General features: G+C 35.7%; 1 protein-coding gene across 1 annotated transcript in view; it reads left to right on the top strand.

Annotated features, from left to right (window-relative positions):
• The window catches only part of SLC35F1 (solute carrier family 35 member F1), a 237,348-nt gene that overhangs the window by 196,803 nt on the left and 27,841 nt on the right, over positions 1-12,704 (top strand). The gene's annotated exons all lie outside the window — the stretch shown is intronic.

The following is a 12,704-nucleotide window of genomic DNA, read 5'->3' as shown; positions in this document are numbered from 1 at the left end:
AACTCAGGTATGCAGGAAAAAATAGAACAGCATGGTAAAATTCTGACATTTCATGTCTCTCCTGTTCACCAACAGAGAGGCCCATATAAACACTTAATTACCTTATCATGGGGGGGGAGCAGTTGTTATATCTAGATTTTTTTTTCAGCACTGTGAAATTAAAAACTCCAAGAACATCTGTCTTCCAATCCCATAGACTGTTGGAGATTTGGTGTACTCTAGTCTAATTCAGAGAAAATAGCCACTTGAGTATACATGGCCAGTTCAGTAACTTTTAAAAGAGATGAAAGACTTTATAAACTAGATGCTGCATTACATTTTAATTAGCCAGTTCTTTGGTATTTCAGGAAAAGGCTTCTGCATATGCTTGCTGTTTTGCACATGCCTGTATGCTATTTCCAGATTCATTCCTACTGCTGTTTGCTGGATCTAAACATTTGATAGGAATAACTCAAGAAATACATTCTAAGTATGGTTAGAAATCTTGCTTTGCACTTGAACAAAATTCTCTCTCCCACACATATATCTCACAATATATTCAGGTCGTTCTTCCAATATATGAACTATTTTCTGGCTTTTCACTTTTTTGGTATTAAGTAGATGCCAGCATTCTACATTACATATTCCCCATTACTGGGGTGTTTTTAAATGTCATGTATTATGCATTGCTTTTTTAGTTAAATTTTCTTCTGCATTGTACGGAACAGCATTTCCTGGGCATGTTCTGCCATTGCCAGTGGGCTGAGTTTTAACTGAAAGTTTTTTCAAGGTGAATTTATGGAATCTTCATCACAACCAATGCACTAAAATAACCTTTATTTCTTCACTTATTTATGTCCTTTTATGAAGCTGATTGGATGAAAAAAAATTGTAACCTGTGCATTTGGCTTTTCTCCCAATCAATACTTTATCAAATGCCTTAGCTCATTTTTGCCCTGCTGTGTTATAAAATGCTATGTTTGTATTTTAATGCCAGGCAGAGCTGACATTATATGTCCAATTTTATCTTTCTTTTAAAATTCTTAAAAGCAGATTCCACTACTTGTGAATATCGGTGACAATGATATGAGTCAATATTGTTGGTCTCTTTGTGCCATGATTTCAGGATTCCATAGTGTAAACCCACATCAATGTTGTGTGTAAATGGATTTATAAACTCAGTGCAGCTACTGAAGAAGGAAGAATTAGAATGGTCTTTCTCGATTTCAGCATTACATGTTTCATGAAGAAGTCATCGAGATCACAGGATACTTGATCGCCAAAAGTCAGAGGAAGGAAAAATCTCCATTACAGTTCCCAGCTTTCCTCAGTGTTCCATGAAGAGCCAAGGGCCTTATCTACATGGTTTGGATAGCGGGGAGAGGGGTTGTATGCCTTTGAGTTAGTTTTTGACTTTGGTCAGTTTTCACTATTTTTCTCCTGTTGATGGTGAGAGTGGCACATTTGTCCAGCAATATCCATTGCAATATCCTGACTGTATAGTTGGACAGTATTGAGCAACAATTCCATTTCAGATGGTGTTTTTTCATACAGCTTCAGATTGTCCATGTAAAGGAGGTAGGATAATTAACTGGTGTTTTTGATATTTGATTGTTATGGCCTGACTTGTACACTGTTGTTGATAAAGGAAATAATACAACAGCAAACAGTAGTGGTGATAGTAAGCATCCTTGAAAAATTCCTGTCTTGATCTAATCTCTTCCACTCTATTACCATTGAGTAGCAACTGTGTCCTTGGTAACTATGATCATTATATCATTGATCTATGAACAAAACTTCTTATGTTTCTATTGACACCTGTTATTTCTAGGCACTTGCTTATCCAATCATGTTGCAGGGAGTCAAATGCCTTGTTATAATCAATCCAAGCTACATTCAAGTTGGTCTTCCCCCTCTGACGGTTTTTCAAAATCATCTTGTCAATTGGGGGGGATGATTTTTTTTTTGTCCCTTTGCTGTTTTGGCAGCTTCTTTTCTGCTCAGATGGAACTAGATTCTTTTCAACTAGATTCTGTTGAATTTCATCAACTACCATGCTAATTAGCAATTTGAAAATTGTTGTTGTTTATTTACTTGCTCTTACAAATGATTATTGTTGTTTTCAGCTTTTCCTATTCAAATAGTAGCTCTGTTTGTTATTATATGACATGCTAGTTTACCATGTTCTCCCATTGTAAAATATAAAACAAAGTGTATTACAGCATCCCTGATGATAGGCTTGATCTAGTTATATAATGGTTTTCTTTTAATTTTCTCCACCCTGCCCTGCTTCTTTCTGAGCAGATTGGCACTTTTCATCATGTTTTTTTCAAAATGGGAAATATGAACATATATGCCTGATGATGAAATTAGCACATGGTAGTTAGCCATAAAAAACTAAATCAAGATACTTGATGTCCAGAAAGCAAACCAAATATAACTGATATGCTTCATCTTTAGCAATTTCTGTCCCACTCTGGGATTTGTTTGTTTGTTTGTTTTTGCCTTCCACAAGACAGTCGCTAAAATAGACTTCTCTTTGATTTTACAATAAGAAAAAAAGATCAGAACTTCAGAGAGGCTTCATTTCATCTTCACTTAATGACCCCCATAATCCTTTGCGGGATGGAGTCTGGGCAACTGAATGGAGCAAGTAGAGTGTTTTAATAGCCGGATGCCCTTCCTGTCACCAGTGTGGAGTTTTGTTCAGCAGATATATTCTCAGTGTGCCCAGAGAGAGAAATATCTGCCTCTACCTAGGATCGAACTGACAGCCTCCTGATTGTGAGGCGAGAGTTCCACCTCTAGGCAACCACACCACTCCAGAAAGGCTTCATTGATGATGTTGTAATTTTAAATTTGAGTTCAGTAGGAAGTTAGATTGATTATATAAGCACCATTTTATAATTAGAAATTTATGAAAATTATGTAGAGAATGTGTGTTTCTGAAATATGTCACATTAGATATGACCAGAGGGGAAAACATCAATGAGAAGCAGCAAGGTAGCAAGTGAAAAAAAAAATCTTTCTGAATTAAATCTTATTTCTGCTTGAAACAGCTGCTGCTATAGCAGAGTGCCAATCACTGACAAGTGGCAGATGTTGCAGTGGGGGAAGGAGAGATCTTCATATAGTTTGCTTGGAGGCAGCATTAGGGAACTGTTCAAATGTGACAACAGAGAGTATTGTTGAAGAATCAGGGATGGAAAATCAGCACAGATGCTGCTTTTTGAACATTGGTAGAAACATGCTGACCAGCATTTTGCTTTGATATTGGTAAAGATCAGAATTACCCCTATTGATATCAAAACTGCTCTTTCAAATAATTATGTTACATGAATGGATACGCCAATGTATGTGCACTGCAAGAGATATTTTAATTTTTTTAAATACTTTTTAAATAAGACAGTATTTATTTTGTCTCCATCTGCAAAGAATCACACTGCTCCGATGATACATACATGTACGTTAACCACACAGGATAAACCCTTAATAAGAAAATATTAAGTCTTGTCCCAAAAGTGCTTTCTTCAAAAGGCAACTTCGTTTTTCCCTTGAAGACGTTTCGTTTCTCACCCAAGAAGCTGAAGAAACTTCTTGGATGAGAGGCTAAACATCTTCAAGGAAAAACAAAGTCTAGATACCTCTTGAAAAAACACCCTTGGGACGACCATGACCTGGATGACTGAGATTCTCCATAGACAAATAAGTTGTGTGTGTCCAGAGCCGATCTTAAGCCTCAATGGAGGATACTCAAACTTGAAGAATTTCCACACTGCCAGTACAGCAGCCTTGCACAGACATGGAGTGAGGTTTCCATCACTAGATTTTAAAACTGGCTCAGATTGTCCCCTTTTCTTTCTACTTAGAAAGAAGAGAGGCTGGGATTGAAATTTCCCATATTTTGTTTTGATTTCCCCAGAACAAAAGAATGAACCTGTCATGCAATAGTGAATTAGGTGTTTTTGGTAGAGTAGGCAGTACCCTTGATCAGACGTTTACCAGTCTGCCTTATATATGTTTAGGGTCTCTCAAATTCTGTCTCATTTATTGAGATTTGTGATAATTTCTAATAAAAATTCAGTCAAAAAATGTCTCATACCTAGATGCACAAGAGAATCGTGCTCTACCAGCCCCTGTAGTAAATTACGGGAATTTTGACAGAAGAAAAGAGATGACAAATTACATGTTAGACATGTAAAGACTGAAACCTAGACTCTCAAGAGTTAATTATTCAATACCCTATGTAAATAAATATTCTAATTTAGCTTTCTCTTCCATTTATTTTAAAATTTCAAATTATTTCTATCCCTTTTTATTAAAGCACACACAAATTCACAAATTTGTATCATCGCAAGATACAACATACAATTTTGTTTAAAGTAATTGTTTTCTTTGCTCTCATTTTCAAAACTTTGTGTTATGAGCATCTCACTCTTCCCATGCTCTCTATCATTTGCTCTGCTCCCTTTTCCTTCTGTTTTAAACCAGGAATCCATAGAGACAGGAAAAAGTCTGGGTAGATATGTATTGCTGGATTTATAATACATATAAAACATAAGCTTGATGAACCACCATTTTTCCAGAAAAGAAACCATCATTCACTGAGTTGTTAAGCAGTTGACAGCACTGACCTCTAGTGGGGAGAAAGATGGAGTTCTGAGTAATAGCTTCCCTTCTAAATTGAACTAGGGATTTCAAGGAAAAAAAGGGGGCATAATAATATTAACAACAACAAAGGGTTTATGTTTCAATTTTTCTTCTAAGCTGAACTATAGAAATTTCAGGAAAAAGCTAAATCATAATAATATTAACAATATCTTTATGTTTTGATTTTCCTTATAATTATGATAATATGAAAAGTGAGTGTGAACCTCACACTTTTTCCAAATGCTGAGATAGGATGGATAAATCTTGCAGTTCTTCTGAGGTTGTGTTTCCAAGAGTAGACAAGGCTCCCCATCCTTTTAGGAGAAGACTAGAGTCCAAATGGGGTCCAAATATTGCTGCATGAATATTATGGAAAATTGTACCACTGGATTGCTCCAGAGAGGATAGAGTGAAAGTTGGCCTATATAATGTAGGCATGTTATTTGGAGGAGCTAAATAGTCCTACTAGAGAAACAGTTAATCTGAACCCAGAAAAATGTCCATGGAAAGGACCCACAAGGGATAGCAAATTAAACTACCAAACCGCTAAGTAACACTTTGGTCTATTAAATACTTGGACATGGATGTTACTAAGATAGAAAGCAGCCAAAATGTTTTTATTTATTTATTTTACTTTTATCCCCCAATTTATTGTTATTTATTTTGAAAGAAAGAAACAGATAATACAAATAGAAGAGGTTTAGGCAGTGAAATAGGGGTGAATAAACAATAATTCTGAAATGTTATAAAACCAATATAATTCAATGAATCATTAGAAGCTTATAATAATGCAAGATATTTTAGATCTGTTTTTTTAATTAAAGCTCACATGTCCTTCTAGAGTTTTAATTTAAAAATGTTTATACAATTCAAATAATAAAAAAGACTGTAAATAGTAACCGATATATTAAATCAGTACTATAAATTATACATCAGATATAATTAATAATTAAGATATAAACCCTAAAATATACATTTTGGATATGGCATGATCCCATGTAGTCCAAGAGTAGTTTCCATTAGAATTAAATTCTGCATCAGATTTAGTTTTTAAATATTAGGTTATTCTAGACCAGGGCAGTCAAACATGTGTCATGCCCATGCCCAGTTTAGCAAAGAGGAAAAAAATCCTGATATGTCATGTGATGCCACCATGATGACGTGAGTTTGACACCCCTGTTCTAGACATTAAGACACATTCCAACAATTTAATTATCCATTCTCCCAAGGAGGGAATCAGAGACCTTTTCCAATAATAGCATCATAATATTTTATGGAGATAAAGTATTATATGGAGATAATCAATACAGATCTATTATATCTGCCAAGTCTCCTGATTTTGCTACGATGATTCCATTCTTCAAACATTTGTTCGCTGTTTTTACTATGTCCCTTTCAATCCATTTGATAGTGACAGGAATTAGTCTATCTAGTTTTCTTGGAAATATTTTTCAGAAATGTCTTGTCAGTACCTTCTTCCAATGACTGAGACAGAATGACTACTAATTGGTTTTTGTGCCTAAGGCAACGTTATAAATTTTCCAGCTTCTATTCTAGTACTTTTAGCCAATGTTTGTCCTGCAGCAAATCACATCCCAATAATATCCCAGATTTTTTGCATCTCAAGTTGTTGATTGCTTCCAAAGAAGTCAAGACCAGGAGAAGCAACGTGCTTTGAGAGAGAAGGAGAGTAATAGTCCCATTTTCCTTCTCTGCTGCTCTTGTGACTTACTATGCTTCAGTCTGTCAGTGAAGCAGAGAAAACATAAAGGACATGAACAAACATGCATGCGATATCTACCCATCATTTACGTTCAGGATCAACAACATTATCAGTAGGCCTCATCTATTCACAGGATGGATTGTTTAAAAAACCAGAGCACAAAAACAAAACAAAATATCACTGGGTGTCACCTATATTGTAACTCACCATTCAAGCCTTTCAAATACATTTTTAATCAGCTACAATCATACTGGACAATGACACTGCTTTTCTCAAGTGCTGGGTGCAGACAGACAACTATCCAATGGAAATAAATTCTGAAAAGCAGCAGGAAACAAAGGACATGATGCTAACATGGGAACCAGTCTGTGCAACAAACTCGGTTGTCTACTTTGCCCTTAAATTTACAATTCAAAGGTGTCAAACTGGCAACCCATGGGCTGGATTTGTCACATACAGGCCATGGCCACCCCAGCTCCATGAAGGGAAACATGTCACGATATGACACATGATGGCAATGTGATCCCATGAGTTTGGCACCTGTGATTTACAGAAACAACAGCATACAACTACCCTACACTTTGGTGCATTGATTGTCAGGTCTATAAGAGCCATTGTATCATATAATCTGCCTAACATTTGAACATCCAGTTTCCCAGCCAACAACCGAGCACCACCTCCATACCAAAATTACATGTACGATCATGTCCCAAACACACTGTTAATGCCATCACATTCTTTCTACTGTGCATTTAGCCACACATACACTAAGCAACCAAGGAGATGTCACATTTCTTTACTTTACTCTCTATTCAGAGTTGAAAACAAAACATCCACTCAACATTCTTGATACTTACAATCTTTCCTTCCACCATTGATCACTCTTAATCAGCAACCAACTTTGAATTATATATTCACCCACGATCATCCATAATTCACACCTATTCACTTGTTCTATGAGTTCTCTAAATCAACAAGCATACAATGAGTTTTCTTTTTAATGTTCACCCATTTCTCAGTGTTGGATTGATGAGGACAGGGCAAGGAGCCAAGTTCAAGTCTATGCTCTGTTATAGAGGTCCCTTGGATTGGTCTTTCTCAAAACCAAACTACCTTCCAGGATTTTTTTTAGAGAAAAATAGAAAAAGAAGCTGCTCTATATCTCCTTGCACACCTAAACTAAGTCAAGATATAAATCTAATAAATAAACAAAAAAGGGGAACAATAACAGCATTCTTCCAATCATCACGGACAAATGTAATTTTCCCATATGTTAATCAAGTCACACATAAGCAACTTCAAAAATAAATCACAATCATATTTTAACATTTCTCTAGTCATATATGTGAGTGAATAAATAGACACCAGTTCAGTGGGAAGATAACAGTGCTCTGTAACATCAGGCTGACCACATGACCATGAAAATATCTTTGAAAGTACAAGCCTGTTCAGAGATAATGGGTGAAAATTTAATTGAAAAAGGGATTCTGCAAAGGTGCATAAGATAGTATTGTTATATTAGAAATAGAAATAATTTTAGAAAATATGAGGACTAAAATGATGGATAAAATATTTATTGTAATATAGTGGAATGTTTGTTAATAAATAAATGAAAGAAAGTGAATGAGAGAATGAGATTAGGAAAAGATGGGAACATTTTAATTATTAATGATTTAAAAAAATATAAGCGAAGAGAAATATGGAAAAAAAGAATTAATTATGGAAAGTTTATAAGTGTTCACAAGGAAGTATGATATTCAATTGAAAAGAAAAAAGTTGTTAAGATTTTAATGAATATTAACGGTAGAATTGAATTGGAATAGAATGAGTGTTTTATTTACAAATATATATATTTTTTTTTTAAGGATATAGTGTGTATTTTAAGAATGTACCAAGCAGAATTCAATTGGAAGTTATGTATTATACTGAATGTTATAATCTTAAAGGTATAAATTGAAGTTTAAATAAGAATTGAATGGACAAAATCAAAAGATATAAAGGTGTCATACTCCAATTAGTAACTACAGGGGAAAATTTGTTTAATGCAAAAAGATAATATGAAATTGAAACAGGACAGACAAAAGTACAAATATAATGATTTGAATTGAGATATGAGATAATTAAAAATAAAGTTGAGAAAATCAAAGGAGTGGAAAAACTATGTAGAAAAGGTAAAACAGTAATAAGACATGGAATAGAACACAAAGATAAACATGAAATTGAGTTTGTGTCTGTATGAAGAAGTGATAACCCGTTATCATGCTACTCTCAAAAAAAGATGTTTTATTTGTATTATGTTTTTTTTGTGTGTGAAAACCCAAATAAAATTTATATTAAAAATATATATCTTTGGACAGCACTAGCCCAATGGCCTTGAAATGGAGATGAGCACCACCTCCTATATTCGGCAGTGACTAGCGGAGTAAAATCTTTATCTTTACCTTACCTAGTTACATCTGCATCCTATCAAATCATTCTGCCCCTTTTAATCTTAGTTTTTCTTATTCATTTGTAATTACATTGTTGTAACTAAAGAGCCAGTTTGGTGTAGTGGTGAAAGTGCTGACCTAAAAAAAAAAAAACCCAGGAGACTGTGAGTTATATTCCTACCTTCGAAATGAAAAGCTGATCACTATTTCTTAGCCTAACCCATGTCACAGAATTATTGTAGGGAAAATGGAAGGAGAAAGGAGTACAATATTAGGTGTGCTGGATGCCTTGAGTTATTTATAAAAATAATAAAGGTGAGATAAAAATCAAATAAATAAAATAAACTTTCATGTATGAATAGTCTTGTGCTTAAACGACATAATTGAAATAAATATCCTGTATTTTTCTAAGCAGATACTTTTCCTCCTTTTCCTACCCATTATTGCGTCTTTGAATGGCCTAATAACTTATTCTGTCCCTTCTCATGTCATTTTCACCCAGTCCATCATGTCATTGAACAGAATAATTTTTCAGAATGTTGTCAAAACCTTATAACTTTTATTATCTTTTATTATCACCGTTATCAGGAACATAAAAAGCATCTTTCACCAACATAAAAAGCATCTTTCACCAACTAATGAATCCTACTTTCAGATGTTTGAACAACAACCTGACACCAGATTGTATTTCCTGATATTTAACCCTTTCATTGATTAATAAACCTACACGTTCACTTCTCTGTGGTTGTTCATCAATTATATTCCAAAAGATCAGACTACCTTCATTCATTCTATTCAGAGGTGGTATTCAGCAGGTTCTGACCAGTTCTGGAGAACCGGTGGCGGAAATTATGAGAAGTTCGGAATACCATCTCTGACTGGTCCTGCCCCCATCTATTCTCTGCCTCCTGAGTTCCAGCTGATCGGCTGGGTCTTCTTTTGTTGCCCTGCATGGGAGAACGGAGCTGGAAATCAGGTTAGTGGGGTGGGGAGGGAATGGGATTTTGAAGTAACCTTCCCCTGCCACACCTCACCACATCATGCCCACCAGGCCACGCCCACAGAACTGATAGTAAAAAAATTTGAATCCCACCACTGATTCTATTGTATTGTATTTGTAATAGATTGTATCTATTTTGTCCTTTTTTCTCTTAGTTTCAAAAACATATATCTTTTTCCTTTCTTTTCATTAATTAACAGGCACTGTCACAAAGAGGTTTGGGGAAGGGGAAATGAAAAGGAAAAGGAAAAAAATTTGCACCAGTCTGAGAGGAATACATGGGGGGGGGGGTTAGAGAGGGAGGGAGGGAGGGAGGAGGGAAGGGGAGAGAGGTGGGGAGAGGGAGAGGGAGAGGGAGTCCTAGAATATAAGTGCAGTGCTAGAATAGCTAAGATACTGCTTAGATTCCCAGGTTACTGATAAATGACCCAAGATGGAGGAAGATACACAGCACCCATAAGAGTGAGAAGGGATTTTTTTCCCCCTATATGCATGTATATGTTTTGGGGAACGTTTCTGGGATGGTATTTGTGTATTATACATAAATCTTGGGGAGGTAAATTGCTAGTTGTCATGTGCGAGTTCTGCCTATGGAGTATGAAGATGGGAAAGCTGCCTGTTTGGAGCTGAAGGGGGTCTGGTGTGAACTTCTAGAATGGTGTTGCTTGTTTGCGCGTAGGTGAGAGGGTTGAAGAAGAAATGTGTGAGCATAGACGGGCTTCGGCATGTTTCTTTTGGCTGCTTTTGTTTTGCGTTGGGGGTGGCATATTGTGTACAATGTCTGTTTGTTGTCTTTTATTTTGATGCCATTCTGTAAGTCAGTTGTATCGTTTTTATTTTAATGATATTAAATTTAGCAGTTAAGGAGATGGAGAGACTGTGACATATGGTAGAAAGTACTTGATATAATTTGGCTTTTCTGTGTCTGCAATTGTTAATTAACAAGCAAAACAAAACAAGAAATCAATTTCTTGGACTTCAGGTGGCATGCCCTGGATAGTGCTGCAGGTTGGTCTTTGAGAGAAGTGTTGATAGTTGATCTTCTTGGTATCCAGAAAGGCAGACACTGATCAATAGCAATTAAGGTTGTTGTTTTGATTGTTTTTAAATGTGAGGTTTCAAAGCTAAACTATGTATTACTATGTGGCTCATCCTTTAAAACCAGTATTTGGAACATATTATCTTTGGAGTGGAAACAAGCTCCCTTCTTACAATTTAGGGGGCAACTTTTTATGTATTATGTTGTTTATATAAATCCTTGTCTTTGTAAGGCACCCACACTTCTTATAGCAACAAAGCAAAAAAATAAGCAAACAAATAAGAGGCTTTTTTTTTCTTTTTCTAACTTTACTTTCATTGATTCATAGTTCTGTGTTAGTTTTTGTTTTCTTTCCATGGTGCCTTTTCTTGGTTTTGTCTCTTTTTCAATCTTTTTCAGCAGACACAAGTGCAGAGGAAAGCATTAGGCAAATTTATTGCAGATTTATTTCTACTACTGTCCAATTACCTTGTTGGCTAGGTTAAGGAAAGGAGGGGAGAGGAGATGAAATGAGGAGAGGGGAGGGGAAGGGAAGGGAGGGGAGGGGAGGAGAGGAGAGGAATCCCTGCATATTTTACTGTATTTGTTGCTGACTATAGGGAGTGGCAATCATCTCTGTTTCAAGGCCAACGCTGTCCAAAGGTGTTTTCGTGGTCATGTGGCCAACATAACATCACGGAGTGCTGTTTTCTCCCCTCAAAGTGTTATATTTATCTACTCACATTTGCAAGCTTTTGTACTGCTACATAGACAGGAACTAGGCAAAGATGGGCACTCACCCCCATTGCATGTTGCTCAGGTCTCAAACCTGGCTGATGACAAGCTCAACGTCCTAACTGGTGAGCCATCACACCACCCAAAGTTAATGAGAAGAGTTTAAAATACCTGGAAGCTATATACTTACCTCCGCTAAGTTATAAAACATACTTTTATTTTTGACCGATATATCAGCTGAAAATATATGTCTATGTCTTTATTACCTAGACCTATGTCTAAATAACCAAAGCTAATGAAAGTGGAGTGTGATATACTTGTATGGTCCATTTGGGCTGAAGCTATCATAGCCCAAATAAGATAATTTCCATCATCCTTAAATGGATTGAGATCAGTACCTTCTAGATCTCATTTGGGGGCTAAGAAACCTTTTTATCCCAGCTTGACTGCTAGTATCCTTCAGGAATAGATGATGATGATGATGATGATGATGATGATGATCATCATCATCATCATCATCATCATCATCATCATCATCTTAACATTGAAAGGGAAAATTCAGAAACCTTTCTTCCATCAGAATGCACATATTGTAAACTCATTTCAGTTAAATTAAACAACCCCCAAAATCTTTTCAACCAATGATTTATGTGTTGCTCCTTTCCTACAATGCCCTTAAGTTCTTCAACTCCAGATTTCATTTTAGCTCTGATTCTTCTAACTGTTTGAGTATGTTTGTGGAAACACATATCTGTGTCTGTATAGGTACATACCTCAACACGTACAGTTCTTACTTAAATGTCCAAGCTGATGGTTAGCAATATATTTGCACAGACAATTTCTGTGCATTGTGTTTTCAGAAGAGGAGGAGAAATACTAATCATGAGAATTATCAATAGTTTAAGTAAATGAACATGAGTGAAACCATCTGAATCTTATTAATGATGATATTATCTAAGGGTTGCTCTGAATACGAAACATCCTTCCTGGAAAGTGGATTGATCACATCTATAGCTATCCACTAATTTCTTCGGAGAATTAGATTTAAAAGCATTATTTGAGCCAAGAAATATCATGCATTCATTCCTCTTGTGCTGGGTTTTCCGGGGACTGTCCTTAGTTTTGTTCCCAAATCATTTGCAGGGTATGTCTAAAATAACCATTTCAATC

The sequence above is a fragment of the Notechis scutatus genome, chromosome 1, assembly GCF_049901735.1.
Source record: "Notechis scutatus isolate UNSWTSFEM ecotype Mainland chromosome 1, rNotScu1.2, whole genome shotgun sequence".
Lineage (NCBI taxonomy): Eukaryota > Metazoa > Chordata > Lepidosauria > Squamata > Elapidae > Notechis > Notechis scutatus.
Note: the sequence above shows the minus strand (reverse complement) of the source record. Positions and strands in the feature narration are given on the sequence as shown.